We start from the raw sequence: 15,317 nt of genomic DNA on the forward strand, positions 1-15,317 counted from the left end.
AGAAGCGTCAAGAGAGGTGGCTTTAACGTCATCGGAAGCACGGGGAACCCATTCCCTGTAGAGAGAGGTGACGTGGAGAGCAAAAGGAGAGCAGAAGGGATGAGGTATGACAATTTTGCACACCTGACACCCAGCTTCCCACTGGGGGCCATGCTGGTGCACCTTCTGTTATCTGGAGCTATCATTCTAACAAGAACTTGAAGCAGATTGAAGAAATGAGCCTGTGCTTCAGATGGATGGCTTCACATCCTTTGGCACACGGAGCAACTGTTTCTGAGATGCGCAGAGACACGAGTCCACACCACACCTGCTCCCTTGTGGCGCCCGGTGAGCAGTGTAGCCTGTGAGCCACACGTGCCGTCTTCCGACAAGTCGAGAAGGAGCACTCCCTCTCAGCTGCCTCGGGTGAGCTCACCTGCTGCCCGCCCGGGGGGCCCTCCTGTAACGCCTCTTTTTTCGAGAGATGACTAAGTGTAAGTAGCTCAGAGCTCACTGCAGGCAAATCATTACAAAGCAGCAGAGTGAGAGGCTGGGGATAAACGAGGTCTATTCATTAATGGGACCCAGAAATCTTGGGTTCTATTTCAGCATTGGCGTCTGCTGTGGAATCCAGAAACCATTTCAACCTCTCAGTGCTTCAATTTTCTTCTGAAAGGAAAGGCAAAAGGTATCCACTTGATAATGAGGTTTGCAGGTTCAGCTGTGCATTCCTGGAGCATGGTAACGCAATCTCCATGGGGCAGTCATTTCTCTTCTACAATGAGTTTTGGGGCTAACGTATGAGAGCTAAATGGATTCCAGATTCTCTTACCACCACCAGGAAAAGAATACTCAACGCTAGAATAAAAATAGAAAGCTTCCTTTTCAAAATAAGTTTGTAGAAGGAAAGGGATTTGCTAAGCTTTCTTAGCAGGGCTTTAAAAATAAATCACTTCTGGGCCGGCCCCATGGCTTAGCGGTTGGGTGCGTGCTCCGCTACTGACGGCCCAGGTTCGGATCCCAGGCGCGCACCGACGCACCGCTTCTCCGGCCATGCTGAGGCCGCGTCCCACATACAGCAACTAGAAGGATGTGCAACTATGACATACAACTATCTACTGGGGCTTTGGGGGAAAAAAAAAGGAGGAGGCTTGGCAATAGATGTTAGCTCACAGCTGGTCTTCCTCAGCAAAAAGAGGAGGATTAGCACAGATGTTAGCTCAGGGCTGATCTCCCTCACAAAATAATAAATAAATAAATAAATAAATAAATAAATAAATAAATAAATAAGTCACTTCTGGAGACGCCAGCTCACACCGAAAGGCCTCAAATCTGACTGTGGGGCTGGTGGGGACGGCAATCCTACACACTCTTCCGCGGCACAGACCCAGGTACGGCCTGGCTGCTCCGGTTGGGGTCTCTTGTATTTTTGGGGGGAGGGAGAGAAGGCATTTTTGTTCGACCACGTCTCCTTGCTACCTGGTTTAAGTGATGAAGATACAATGAATGTTGACTTGAAGTTCACAAACTTTCATAACAAAATAAGACATGTTTTGATTCTTATACAAAATTCAGGTCAGTTAGCTTTGTATGGCTACTACTACTTAAAGCACAGATTTATAGTCCTATGATTATTTTAAAACAATGCATAATTAGAATTTGTTAGAGCCAACAGTGGTTTTTGGTTCTTCTGTCTCTAAAGCCTGAGTGATCACATGTTTATTTTTATCTCTGAAAAAACCAAAAGGGCAGTTCTGCACATGTGCATGTGAACTACCGTGTTTACAGATGAGCCTCCTATGACCCCTGTCCCTGCCCCCCTCCCATGGTCAGAGGGAACTCTAGGGCAGGGCAACAAGGTGCCCTAAGACTCGTTAGTAATAACAACAATGAACAGTTCTATTAGCACTTATAGTGGAATTGCTCAAAACCTGGTTTTATTAACTTTCCTACAAAGTAACAAAGAAGGTGTCAATGTATTTAGCACCTCTGGTCTTGTAGGTACTGTGATAGATGCATCCCGAATGGGCCCCCTTTAATAAAACACGAAAAAACAAACACAAACTCAAACCAACTTGTCAAGACAACAGCACAGCCTCTGACCTCTCGAAAAGAGCAATGATGATAAGGATCTCAGGGTGTCCAGTAACCATCAGCAGTAACTCACGGAGCTGGCAGTAACCCAGGGATTGGAGGGGCAAGTGGAGGATGGGCCATGCCAACAGAGCGAGGTCATTTCTTCTCACAGGACTCAAGACCCACATCTGAATTTTGCACACCAGTAATTGATTTTTTTTGATTTGCAAAATTTTATTAAGCAATAGCTGGACAACTCTTACAACTTCAAATCATCAAGAAAAAAAACATAAGGAGATTAATCCATCTCAATAATAAAGACAAAATAATTTGGACAAACCACACCATTTTGAATGCAAACCATTAATGCCTTCTAGAATACCTCCTGCACAATCTAATACACCAAATACATAAGAGAGGCAAACGAGGGTAAGCTCGTTAGAATGCAACTGGGAATCTCAACAGATCTTGCTTGGAAAGCAAAACAAAGCAGGATGGTGGAATTGAAAACAAACAAATCAATGGTGGAGGAACTGAGGCGCCCACAGCAGCGTGCGCCATCCCCGAAGTTTGGACGAGAACATGCTGGTGGTCTGGTTTGGTCTGGGACCTGTGCACCTGCATCGCGCACTTACAGTTTAAAAAAAAAAAAAAAGGGAAAAGAAAATGCCAGTAGTGATAAACTCAGAAATTATGTCCAAATTTACAGTACCAAAATAATACATTTATAAACAAACACGAAAACAATACCCCTTTGGTAAATAATACAGTGCCTTTTTCATCAAACGCATAACCCATGCTTTTCTACAACATGAAAAAAAATTTTTTGATCTACAGTAAACAACGAGATCTTAGAACCCTATCCCTCCCCTTTAAAAGAACTTGTAAACAGAAAATATAGGTACAAGTAAAGTTACAAGAGAATTGCACGAAGCCAAAGAAACGAAAACAAAATAAGCCACAACCCTTCAGAGTTTTATCAGCTGGGGAGAAGGAAATAAAAGAATGGTGAAGAGTTTTGAGTTGTGTGCTATTACAAAATCCCAGGATCTTAAACAACATTGTTGACACATTTTGTCTCAACTAACTTGGTTCACAACCATTGACTTGGCCAAGTGATGGACGGCCCACACAGGGACACAATGGGCTCCTTTTCAAGAAACCTTTGAACCTGAAGATAGCGCAACACTGCAGAGGACACTCGAATTCAAGCCAGCCGGGGCATACACTCCTTTGCTCTTTTTTCAACCCACTCTCTGGTCTTTGGGGCAAGCGATGACTTCTTTTAGGGCTGTTCTCAAGGGCGTCCACCAAGCAGGGCACACTCATGGGGAGGCTCCTCTGTCTCAGCTCGAATTGGTGTTTTTGTGTAATTTTTGAAAACAATCGCAATTCCAAATGCATTTGTTTCTAGAGGTGAGCCTGCTCGAGACAGTATTTTAAATGCACTGGTTTACACTCAGTAGATAGCTCACTAATACAGGAGAAATCTCTACAAAAAGGCAATGTTTGGGAACACAGCTTCCGAGTTTGTACAGCGGAAGGATGAGGCGCCATGTTTTGCGCCTTTGGGCTGTTAGAGTGGAGGGGAGTTCAGAACACGGTCCTGGTCGTCCTTTCATTTTACAGATGGACGAATGGAGGCCCACGGTCACCCTCCAACTTTCGGCACAGAGACCCTGGGGTCTCCTGACGTTCTGCTATGCTAACAAGAGGAACGTGCACGTTCCTGCGTGTCCTTGTGGGACACTCAACAAGGGAGCAGTGGCCATGGATGAAAAACACTAACCTACAAAATCCTGACTTATGCTGCCATGAGAGCTTTGACATTTTCCTGCTCCTTGGTGCCAATTTTTCTTGGGATATACATTCAACGGGTACACCGTACACACATCTGTGCCTTTGGTTTGGTGAGGTTAGAGTTAAAACTAATTTAAAATTGGTTTTTATGTTTGTTAATTTATCGCTTCCCTCAAAAAGGCATGGATTCTTTATGTAGTTGACTATTGACTGGGCTAATGTTTTTAAATTTAGGAATCCAATGAGGTATTTTAACAGTCATAAATTGCTATTAACAAACATGAAGGATGTACAATTCTGCTGTTTAAAGTACTGACTTTAGTAGTATTTAATACATTGGGACTGACTGAATGAAAACAATTTTTAAAACAAGGAAAAGCATCACCATGAACTTAAAAGACACCACACAGCAGCTGCTGCAGACACCTGGGCCGTCTGCCGTGGCCTTCGAGAGTCTCTGCTCCTTTGGCCGGAGCAAGGGGAGCTGGGCAGTTGCTCATCCACAGGCGGACGCGCATGTACGCAAAACATCCCAGCCCGAGGTCTCTGTCTCTACCGGGGGAAAAGGCCTTTTGGGGAGCGATCTAAGAATTTAGTAAGTTTAGTTAATTATTTGCTACACATATTCACTTGCTCTTCAAACATGTATTTGTAGTTTTTATTCCAAGGATTTCCCCCTATATTTGCTCTGATGAAGAAAAGTTCTAAAATGTACCCTTTCGTGGTCTTTACATCTTAAAGACCAGGCAGAACTTTAAAAACGGAAACTTATTACTAATAATTCCTTCCTCTGCTACTCTCTTCCTAATGTCTCCTCTCATTTCATATCACCTTTTATTTTTAATTAAAAATAAAATTTCCAAGAGAAGGGGAAATATTATTTTAGGCTATGTTATCTCAAAGAAGTCTTCTCCTTTGTATATGATCAATACCACAAAATGCAAAGAAAGAGTTACTTTTAAAGGATGAATAGTATTTTTTTCCCAATTAGAAAAAGTTATAAATTGTCCAGCAAAAAAACCTTTTACCATATCCTCTTTATTTCTTGCAGCAAAATATACTGCTACCAAATAAGTCATTACAAACATACTCTTTTTCTAAATAAATAATAAAATGGGCATAACTCACCAGTACATAGTAACAAAATAATTCCTAACAACACTATTAAAGCAAGATAAATAATTATCTTTTGGACAATAAAACAGGGGAATTGCATTTAAATTATTTTAGAAATAGGCTATAACCATTATTGCACAACTAATAATAAGCAATGAAACATCATAACAAGCTACAGAAACTCATAAAATAATTATATAATTCTGAATACACTGCTAAATTCTTTCTGGCAGAATTTACCCACCAAAGAATCAGGTTCAATATTTTAAAATATAAAGTGGGAAACTCTGGTATTAGCTGGAAGATGGTCTTCACCACATTTAAAACCTCATCTGTTTCTTCGCAGTCTGGAGAGAACGGTGAGCGATACCATCTTGCTCTGGGAAAGGAACGGACCAGTGTCTTTTAAACCCAAACAGGGAATTAAAAAAAAATTATTTTGAAAATACTTTTCTGCAGTATCTTCCACTTGTCTGTTTCCAAACAAAATCCAAATTTAGGACCCTAAGCTAGTAGACAGTTCTTGTGCTCCTGCCCTACCTAAACAACATTACAGATGTGAATAACTGAAAAAGAGGAACTGGGGCTTGTTCTCAGAGCTGAATGTCGCCCAAGGCGTCCCCTGAGGAGGGGGAGGTGGCAGAAGATCATCTCAGTGGACTTTTTTTTTTTGGCGCAATTAACAATGAGTAGTCAACCAACTACCTAAAGTCCCATAATTTAACCACGTTCTCCCAGTGGTTTATTTCCTCAGTAAACGGTCTGTACAGTTACTAAACAACTTTTTTTTTTCCCTAGAGAAGATTGTGAGACTTTTGTCAAAGAGCTGACTATAACTCTCTCTCTTAATACCCTGGCAAATGCTTAAAATTTTTTTGTTACATTTCTAATCTAGTGGAAACCATTTCTGGTCAATTGCATTTGAATGTAGCCAAGAAGAGGAAAGGAGGGCTTTCAATTGGTGTCGTCAGCCTTTTTAGAAAGGGTAGAACAGTGTCATCTCACGGGAGAGAAAATGTCCACTGCTGCATTTTCCAGATTAAACAATAAAAGGGGTGGGGGAATAAAGGCTGCTTCTCAGCTGGTGGGCATCCAGTGACTAGCCACCGCGGTAGCTGAGAAAATCGTTACCCCACCGCACGCCGGGATCTCTCCACTTCTGTCTCCTACCTTCTCCCGAAGTCAATCATACTGAGTCACTGAGCCTACGGAATTGTGACATATTATAAAACTAGTGGAGTCTTCAATGTAAACATCCTCCGAAGAGGAGCATAGCCCTTGTACGATTTCAAGTCACGCTGCGTGAACCGCCCGTGCGTACATGTGCAGGAGTTCCCTCCTCACCTGCCGTCCCTTCCCCTACATCCTCATGAGCGACGCCTATTTATACCGGGTAATAGCACCCCCAGACAAAGCCTACTTTTATTAGTCAAACACAGTGCATTTGCCAAAACACCCTTCATTAATCAAATCACCTCTGGGGGAGTAACAGAATATGTGTGAACTAAATGTTGTTCCCCCAAGAGAACCTGTACCTTCAGGATTTTTGGTTGTGTCTTTTAAAAAAGTTTTTTGTTTTTACACTAGTGGTGATGTTGGAGGAGTAATAAAAGCTAGACATTGTGGAGAATGAAAAGCACGCATACTCCTTAGTCTAAAAGAATAGCAGGCCAGAAGGCAGTCCATGTTTCTGCTGAAGGGCCCCTCGTCCCGCAGCTCACACAGGCACACCAGGAGGACATTCCCACAGCAACCACGTTTCCTAAAAGAACACCAGGTGCCTTGCACCCTTTGCTTCCAAATACCACTCTCCTGTGTTTTGTTTTTGTTTAAAAAGAAAGAAGTAAGAAAGACAATAAAGGAGAATAAAAGCCCAAACAAACGACAGCAACTGAAGGTCAGCGCCTGCCCCGGGCCTGACAGACGTTTCCAGTTCTGCTCCTGTCTTCTGGTCCCCAGCCCCTGGGGCCCGGGCGGGCTCCTCGAGCATCTCCATCAGGCCCCTCTGGAAAGGCTCCTCTCCCTCTCCTCCTCCGCACAGCAGTCTCTTCATTTCAGGCGCTGAGTCACGGTGGCCAGGGCGCCGGCGAAGGCCTGCACAGCGGAGAAGGGGTACTGGAAGTCCAGGATGTACGCATTGCCGTCGATCCTTCCAAACTGCATCACCTGGAGGGCGAGGGAGGGAAGCAAAGACATTAAAGCACAAACAAGGCGGGACACAGGGCAGCCGGGTCTGGGCAGCACCTGTTGGAGGCAGATAGCATGGCCTGTGAGATGCCAACAAAAGTGACTCCGATCAAGCTTCTCGATCTAACTACGAGTTTGGTGGAAATAAAGGAGCGGAGGAACATGTTAAACAACGCAGTGGGGAGACAATGAGCAGACTTCAGGGCATGGAAAGCTCCACAGGTCAAATGAAGGGGCTTCCTCATCCAGGAAACAGAAAAAGGAAGAACAAGTAGGAAGAAGAATCTACAGGCTAAAAGGGGCTGACGAGAAATATCAACTGCAACTGTCAATGTCACTACTCAGAGAGGGACAGAATGCCACCGCCTCTTTCCCAAGCCTGCTTGCCCTTGTCATTTCAGTACTCATGGGACCACGTGACATGTATTATTATGCAACATGTTATGTACACTTATTTATTGTCTTTCTTCCATTTTTGTAAACTCCATCAGGATAGGGATTTTCTGTTTTCCTCATCGATCTAATTTCAGCACTTAGAGTAAGGGCTGGCAAACTCTCTGTAAAGGGCCAATAATATTTTAGCCTTTGTAGGTCATACGGTCTTTGTCACAACTGCTTAACTCTGCTGCTGCAGGGCGAAAGCAGCTGTAAACTATACTTAAGTGGACGGGCGTGGCTGTGTCCCAATAAAACTTTATTTATAAAAAGCAGCAGCAGCCGGACTGGCCTGTGGGCCATACTCCTGGCTCAGAGGATTGCCAGGCACACAGCAGGTGCTCAATCAACATTTGTTGAGTGAATTAATGAAAATGAGATTTAAATAGGAGAAGTGAAGGGAATTCCAGGATGGTGGAGGAGGGTAGTTCCAGAACAGTAGCTACACAGCAGGGCTGGGGCAACCGTTCCAGGTTGGAGCAGGAAGAACCGACACATTACCCAATGTGTTTGCACCAAGAGGGGACTTGCATTCTGCCAGGGAATCCGCGAATGACTTAATAATAAATACACAGAGAAATTAGCAAATAAGCAAGCAAACAAAAACTGGGTAATTATTATGTCTGGGGGACAAAAACCACTCTCCAATAAAAAAAGAAATGTGATTAAACCATATCACATGGCTCAGCTCTGAACGGTATTTACTGGCATAAGGAGGTGACCAGTGACTACTGATTCAACTGGGAAGGGGGGCAGAGAAAGTTCACGTGTGTGTAGTCAGAGGGTGGGGGGTGAAGAAAACAAACCCTCACGTTCCTCAGGAAGAAGTCAATACACAATGCTGAAAACTGAAAAATCACCAAATAGTAGACACCCTGCTCTTTACAAATATGGTGGCAAATACCAGAAAAAAGCCAACAGAGGTGGAAGCACGCCCTCTGGGGGAGGCTGAGGTTTGGGAGCACGCAGGGGCCTGTTAGGGGTCCTCTCGGGTCTTGTAGAAGCATTTGACTTTAAAAAATCAGTACACGTGTTACTCTGATGAGAAATAAAGACAAGACAGCAAGGGGTACACTGAAAATCACAACTCCACTTGGCCCTGAGAGACACCAGCTGTTTTCCACATTTCCCGTGCAGCCTTTTGAGAAACGCCCCCCCCAAGGCCAAGGCACTGATACCCGCCCCCCCTTTAAAGGCCCCCAGAGGCCCGTCAGGATGAGACAGCCGCACCGTGGCCCCGGGCCAGGCTCTCACCTGCCGCCCCTCCAGCTCCATCTGGAAGTTCTTGGCCGACTCCTGGGTCACCCGCCCCCCGAAGTCCAGCTGGCGCCCCTGCGTGGCCTCGTCCACAGCGGCTGCTTGTTGGCCATGACGTGCACGAAGCCCTGGCTGCGCGGCCGGCCGTCCTCCCGCTCGCTGGCCCTGCGGCCCTTGGCCTCCTCCGGCTCGCCGGCCGCGCGCAGGCTGCGCTTGCCCTTCCAGCCCGTCTGGCCGCCCTGGCTCCGGGTCACCAGCTCGTCCCCGCTGACGCGCAGCCCGGGCTGGCTCTCCCAGCTGTCCTGGAACCCCTTCCTCTTGTTCAACTTCTTCCACTTCAGCTGGTCTTTCTGACTCTTCTCTTTCTTCTTCTCCCTCCCCAGGCGGGGGCTGGAGATCAGGGAATTCAAGTCGCTCCGAGTCCGAGCCTCCTTCTTCATCTCGCCCTCTGTGATGGCCTGAACGTTTCCCTCCTCGCTCGGCTGTCCAGGCGCTTCCGGCTCTTCTTCCCGAATGTCTCCGGCCGCTGGGGGACCGGACTTTCCGTCAGGGAGAGGACTTCCTGGAAGTTGTCAGCGGTCTCTACCATCACCTCTGTGCCCAGGTGGCTCTGGAGGTCGGCGGGCGGTGGGGACACGAGGGGCTTCTCCACCACCAAGTGTGCCTTGGGGGGAGCGTGCCCTGGGGGTTCTGCACGGGCGGGCACGCGCTGTAGGAACTCCAGGGGTGCAAGGCGACAGGTGGCGGCTGTAAACTCGAGCACGTGCTGCTTCCTGGATACATGGGGAGCAGGGGGCAGTAGCGGGGGGCGGGTAGGCGGGCTGCAGGACCACGGTGGGCTCCTGTTGTGCAAACTGTGTCTGGGACAGGGTGTCTTTCGGGGAGCAGGGAGCCTGCACTCCCGGCAAAGGGGGGGTGTTATAGCTTCCTGGGTAGGGCACTCCCATCCCATAGCCCGTCTGGAAAGTGGCAGTCGGGCTGGCGGGCGACTTGGGGGAGACGAAGGGCACTCGGGACACGTCCAGGTGCTGGCTCTGACCTGCCATCAGAGGGGACAGTTTCAGGGGGTTGGGCACTGCAGTCTGTGCTGTCCTGTCCTGGGGAACCCAGATGTCCTCCCCCAGCACGGGGTCCCACTGGTAAGGGGGCGGCCGCTTCCCGGCCACCGCAGCCTCGGGCAGCGCGGGGTGCCGCAGGGGCTTCTCGACTGGACAGTGCTGGCCCAGCGCCTCGTCCTCGGGGAAGGCCGAGTTGACATAGTGGGCGCGCTCGCGGGCGCCGTCGGGCGGGCTCAGGAGGCTGTACGAGGACTGCGGGGACAGCGGGGACGTGCCGGCCGCATGCGCCCCCGCCCCCGCCCCCGGCGGCGCCCCCGCTGCACTGGCTGCAGGTGTAGAGGGCGGGCGGCGGCCGCGCGGGGAAAGGCGCTGCGCCCTTGGGCTTGGCCGGCGGCTGCGGCGGGGCGCGCGGGGGCTCGGCCAGCTGCGCCGCCCGCAGCGCCGCCTCGCGGTTGTTCCTGCGCAGCGCGGCGTGGATGAGGCTGCTGTCCGGCCTCTGCGCCGCGGCCGGGCCGGGCCCAGCGTCCCGGCGAGGGCGGGATACGGGGGCGGGTCCCCGGTGGAATGGAGTAGCGCGGCCCCGTCAGGCGGTTCAGGGTCGCGCTGGTGCAGGGCTGGGGGGCCTTCTTCTCGGTGGCGTGAGCCTCAGGGTGGCCGAGCTGCCTGGGCCGGGGAGGGTGTAGGTGTTCCGGGCGCAGAGCATCGGCGTCCGGGCCGGCACACCTCCTCCACGTTGCCGCTGCTGTCGAAGGTGGTGATCCTCTCGTAGCCCAGGGGCGGCTGATGGTGCGCCGCCGTGGGGTACAGCGAGAAGTCGCCCTTCTTCAAGCACACGTCCACCGGGGGCTGTGGGGGCGGCAGCGGGGGCGGCGGCGCTGCCGTGGTGGGGGCGGCGGGGATGGTTCCCGGGTAGGGCGGTGGGGGGTTCATCTTCGTCACCTGGACCTCCTGGAGGGCACTGAACACCACGGCGTCCCCCTCGGCGGCCAGCTGCGGCACCGGCCGCAGGGCCTTGGCTGGCTTCTGCAGGTGCTCGTGGTCTTGGTCTCCGTGGTCCACCACCGACAGCTGGATGGCCCCCTGTGCTGGCGGCGGCAGGGACAGCTGAGGGGGGTTCGGAATGATGCGGCCCATCTCCACACCTCCGAAGATCACCTGTCCGGGGTTGGAGTAGCGGTCGGAGATTGCGTATGGGTTGGCACTGTCACTTGCGTGCTCAGCTGCCCCCACGGCCGTGGTCTGATTGGTCAGGACGTCCAGCTGCACGTTCTGATTGGCCAGCAGGGACTGCACCAGTCCTATGCTCTGTGTGGGGGCCGTAGCTTGAGCTGAGCTGTGCATGGGCGCGATGGGGATGTTCACGGTACACGGTGGGTTGTTCTCAGGCACGCCAGATGCTCCCGTCACTGGAAGATTAGAAAAACCAACTGCTTACAAAACAGTGCCATGAAACTGGGTCAGAATAAGCAACTCATCTAGGCCTTTTACGTATAAACTGTAATTCCTACAAACAGATGCCTTTGCGTGGGGAAAGCTGGACCCTTCCTTCAAGTTACACAAAGCTTCTCTGAAGTTTCTGGAAGGACACTGGCAATCGGTGGGCTCTGGAGCTAAGGGCATTGTCAGAGCATTTCAATGAATACTTCTGAACCTTCTGAGTGTGGTGCCACGTGTCTGAATGGTACTATGGCAAATAAATGTTTAAGGACACTTTTTACTCATGATGGTCATAAAACGGCCCATTCTTATGCAAGAGGAGGGCAGTGGTACAGTATGAAACTCCACTGAGGACTCAATGCCTAGGCTTCTGAGTAGGTTTATCCAGGGTTTTGGATTGGTTAGTGTGGGAAGTGTCGTGGGGCAGATGTGTAGCTGAAATTTGTACGTAAATTAATTTTCTGTAAATAGAACCATGTCAAATGCAGTAGAGAAACCAATGATAAGAATCCTTTGGCAGATCTGCATATGAGGGGAAGGATCATTTCCTAACTTTACTGCTTTTTAGCATTTCAAACAGTATATAAGTTAGAGCCACACTGATTAAAACCCTGTAAATCCACCCTATTTGCACACAGGAGGAGTTTAATGGAGTGTGCGTTTGAGCAATCATCTGCAGACCACACGCAGGGCCTCAGCGCCACTGTTCAGTACTGCCCTTTCTAAAGAGCCCACAGAGCACTGGAGGTCTGCTCATCTGGACCTAAGTGCCACGTGACTATGAGCACGTGCGCAGGAAACAGGCATTAACAGGAAATTGCACAGGCTGGCTGACCTTTCACCAGAACTACAGAGGGAAGCCAGTAGTCCATCAAAAGCTAAGCCCACCCTTCGTGCCTGTGACAGACTCATCCCCCTTCCCTGGGGTCCTCCACTGAGACGTGACTGTCCCCTGGCTGCAAGAATCTAGGTCCTGTCTCAAGTTTTCTATGATTCCTGTTCAGATCCCTCTTCCAGATGCTCTCTCCTCCGTATGGAGTACTGAGGGCAGGCATCTTCCCCGCCGAAGGAGAGTCTCTCTGTTGCGTCACCAGCAGTATGTGTAAGCCCTGAGACAAATCATTCCTCCTTTCTCTGGGAAGCACAGACAGTGACGACAACAGCCGCAACAGCTGAGCACGAGAGAGCTAGATTAGCCACATTCCGGGAGAACGGAGGGCGCTAAGGGGAAAGTGTGAAAGCCACTTCTAAATCCAAGGTTCTGAAATAGCAGGAGAGCTGCTATAAAGCTCATGTGTGAGATTTCACCAAACTGCAGGTTTATGGGGTTGCAAAACCTCGCCCATTAGTCCAGAACATCTGCTCCACCCATGAGGAGAAAGTATACCTATCAGAGAACCAAAGACGGCTACTGTCAGAAAGTACAGTAGAATAATTTTACACGCAGAAATCTGGCTGAAGGAAGGTCAACAACGCCCCCAAGTTCAGAGCCCGAGTTGGGACGCGTGTCCCTCCCCATCCCACGGTGAGGTCCAGAGCCCCTCGTTTGAGAATGACAAGATACAGGAGGAGTCAGTGGCCGTGTACGGTTCCTCTGGCTCAGAAGCCAGAGGCTTTCAGAACCTTGCTTGGTTCTAAGTAGAGGAGCCTCTATATTTATAAAATCGCAGGTGGACTTTTTTGAGAATAGTTACATATAAATAATTGGTGGACTACTTAGAAATCATTCTAATAATCAAAATAGGATTCCCCCAGTAGAAAAGACTTAAATTAAGATGCTATGGATCTGAATGTTTGTAAGTTGAGATTTTAAAAACTTATACCAGCTTTGACCTTGAACTCAGACCTGGCCTCTATGCACTGAGACACACTCTGCACATTAGGAGAGAGATGTTCCGCCCCGGAGGTGGGGCAGGTTTGAGAAACTGGGCTCTGTGGCACCACAGGGAGATGCCATTCTCTAAGCAGGGATTGAAAGGATGAGGGCTAGCCTGGGGTCAGTGAGACTGGGTTTCAGTCCTGACTTGACTGAGTCCTGATGAGTCCTGTTAACTTCCCTATCTGGGCATATGACTAAGAGGACTACCGAGAGGATAAAGTGAGATGGTAGAAGTGCTCTGTGATCATGAGCCATCACGGCCACCTCATCGTCCTTGCTCTGGTAGCTCCCCTCCTCCCCAAACCAGTGACAGTAGGTGACCTTTCTCCAGTGACACGCCACCACACCCACCAACCTTACTGAGGAAGTTGTACCTTTTCCAAACCGAGGCAGCAGGCACGGACTGACATGTTGGCATTCTTGACTACTTACCACTCTGTCCCCGTCGCGACCCACTAACAGAGGGCTCGTGACAAACCAGTTGATGTGTGAACACACCTGGTAAATCATCCTCATCTTCACTGACAACATTCGGGTTGAAGACAGGTAAATTAACATACTCCATGGAAATCTTCCGGACCTCTGGGAGATAGATGGTCATCTGCCGCGGCTGGAGATGCAGGAGGCTGGTTTTATAGATTACTGGTGGGAGGAGGAAAGCACGGTTAATAGAGACAAGCCAGAGGAGAGCCAAGGCATCAACAGTCACGGGAAGAGATGTGGGGTGACCTGCGTGGGCAAGGCCGGAGACTCTGAGATCAGCCCTCCACCTCCCCTGGCGCACAACTGGCCACCCCGGCCACGGAGTGGATTCGGGAACAACAAATTCTCAGTCTAGCCCAGAATTAAAAACCTATCTTAGACAAATTCTTTTTAGAATGAGCTGGGTTATGACAAATGTATTTTTTAAAAATCCCATTTGCAATCACCAGGATAACTTGGTGGAAACAGTTGTGATAACCAGAGAGCCAAGCTCAGGGGGCAGTCAAGCAGCTACTGGAGGGCAGCTACGCGGGGAGCAGCAATGACACTCGGGCTGTATTCGGGACTGGATTCTGGGCTTCCTGACTTCCAGTTTCATGCTCAGGATAGAGAATCGCGGAGAACTTCCACACAGTTTCTTTAAATGCTAAGATTTAATTTCATTAACAGGGACCTTTAAGAGAAGGCCTAGACTGCAACTAAAATATTTAGAGAAGACAAAACAAGTTGAAAAATAATGAATCTGAATTTAAGTTTCACAATAGGTTAAAATCAGGATGAAACTGTCCCGTCAACTTTCTCTTATGTTTAATACTCTTTGCTGTGAGATATGTAGAGGTTCTTTAATTATTCCTATTCTTATTTTTTATTAAGATGAGCCAAGTTCTACCTGCGAGGCTGTCACCTCACAGCCTGGTGGCTGACTGGCCAGCACTCCCACAGCTCCAGGCCTTCTGCTCTGAAGCACCGTCGTAAGGCTGCTCCTTGGGCTTGAGTGGGCTGAGACGCCTTTTCCACGCCAGGGGTCGTTACAGGTCTTATTCATGTTTTCCTCTCTCTTGCCCACAAAAGAGAGTTTGAATTTTGTCTCAAACATTCTGGATGGTTCCATATAGCTTAAGAATTAATGCATTAAAGTGCTATTCTTTGTCGTTCAGATCGACAAAAGGATGTAAAATTAAAAATCTCAGGAGGGATGTAAAAAATAATATCAGTTGCCTCCAGGGAAAAAAACTAGGTGGTTGGGGGTGAGGATAAGAAAGATTTTTACTGTATATTCTTTTAAATCTTTTGAATTTTGAATTTATTCCACATTTTTAAAATTAAGAAATGCAAAAAATTAAAAACACAAAAATTTCATGAGCCTGATCATTCTAATTGAAGGAAACAAATTATTCAATGTAATTATCCAATTATTCAATATAAAATATCCAACAGCACTCACTTTTTGAATCTAACAGAGTGTCAAAGATTATTTAATAGGGCGCCATATGTAACAAACCCTCTAGAATCCCAGAGTTAATTTCTTCTCTCTAGAAGAATCATGTGGAAAATTCTTTTAGCTTGACAAATGAAAACGCTCTTTTTAAAAAGGTCAACGATTAGGACAA

General features: G+C 48.4%; 2 protein-coding genes and 1 pseudogene across 2 annotated transcripts in view; 1 reads left to right on the forward strand and 2 right to left on the reverse strand.

Annotated features, from left to right (window-relative positions):
- The window catches only part of LOC131402530 (adhesion G protein-coupled receptor E4-like), a 494,190-nt gene that overhangs the window by 281,821 nt on the left and 197,052 nt on the right, over positions 1-15,317 (reverse strand). The gene's annotated exons all lie outside the window — the stretch shown is intronic.
- The window catches only part of LOC131402526 (centrosomal protein kizuna-like), a 283,064-nt gene that overhangs the window by 77,779 nt on the left and 189,968 nt on the right, over positions 1-15,317 (forward strand).
- The window catches only part of LOC131402538 (tubby-related protein 4-like), a 94,105-nt pseudogene continuing 85,808 nt past the window's right edge, over positions 7,021-15,317 (reverse strand).

The sequence above is a fragment of the Diceros bicornis genome, unplaced genomic scaffold, assembly GCF_020826845.1.
Source record: "Diceros bicornis minor isolate mBicDic1 unplaced genomic scaffold, mDicBic1.mat.cur scaffold_124_ctg1, whole genome shotgun sequence".
NCBI classification, from domain to species: Eukaryota; Metazoa; Chordata; class Mammalia; order Perissodactyla; family Rhinocerotidae; genus Diceros; species Diceros bicornis.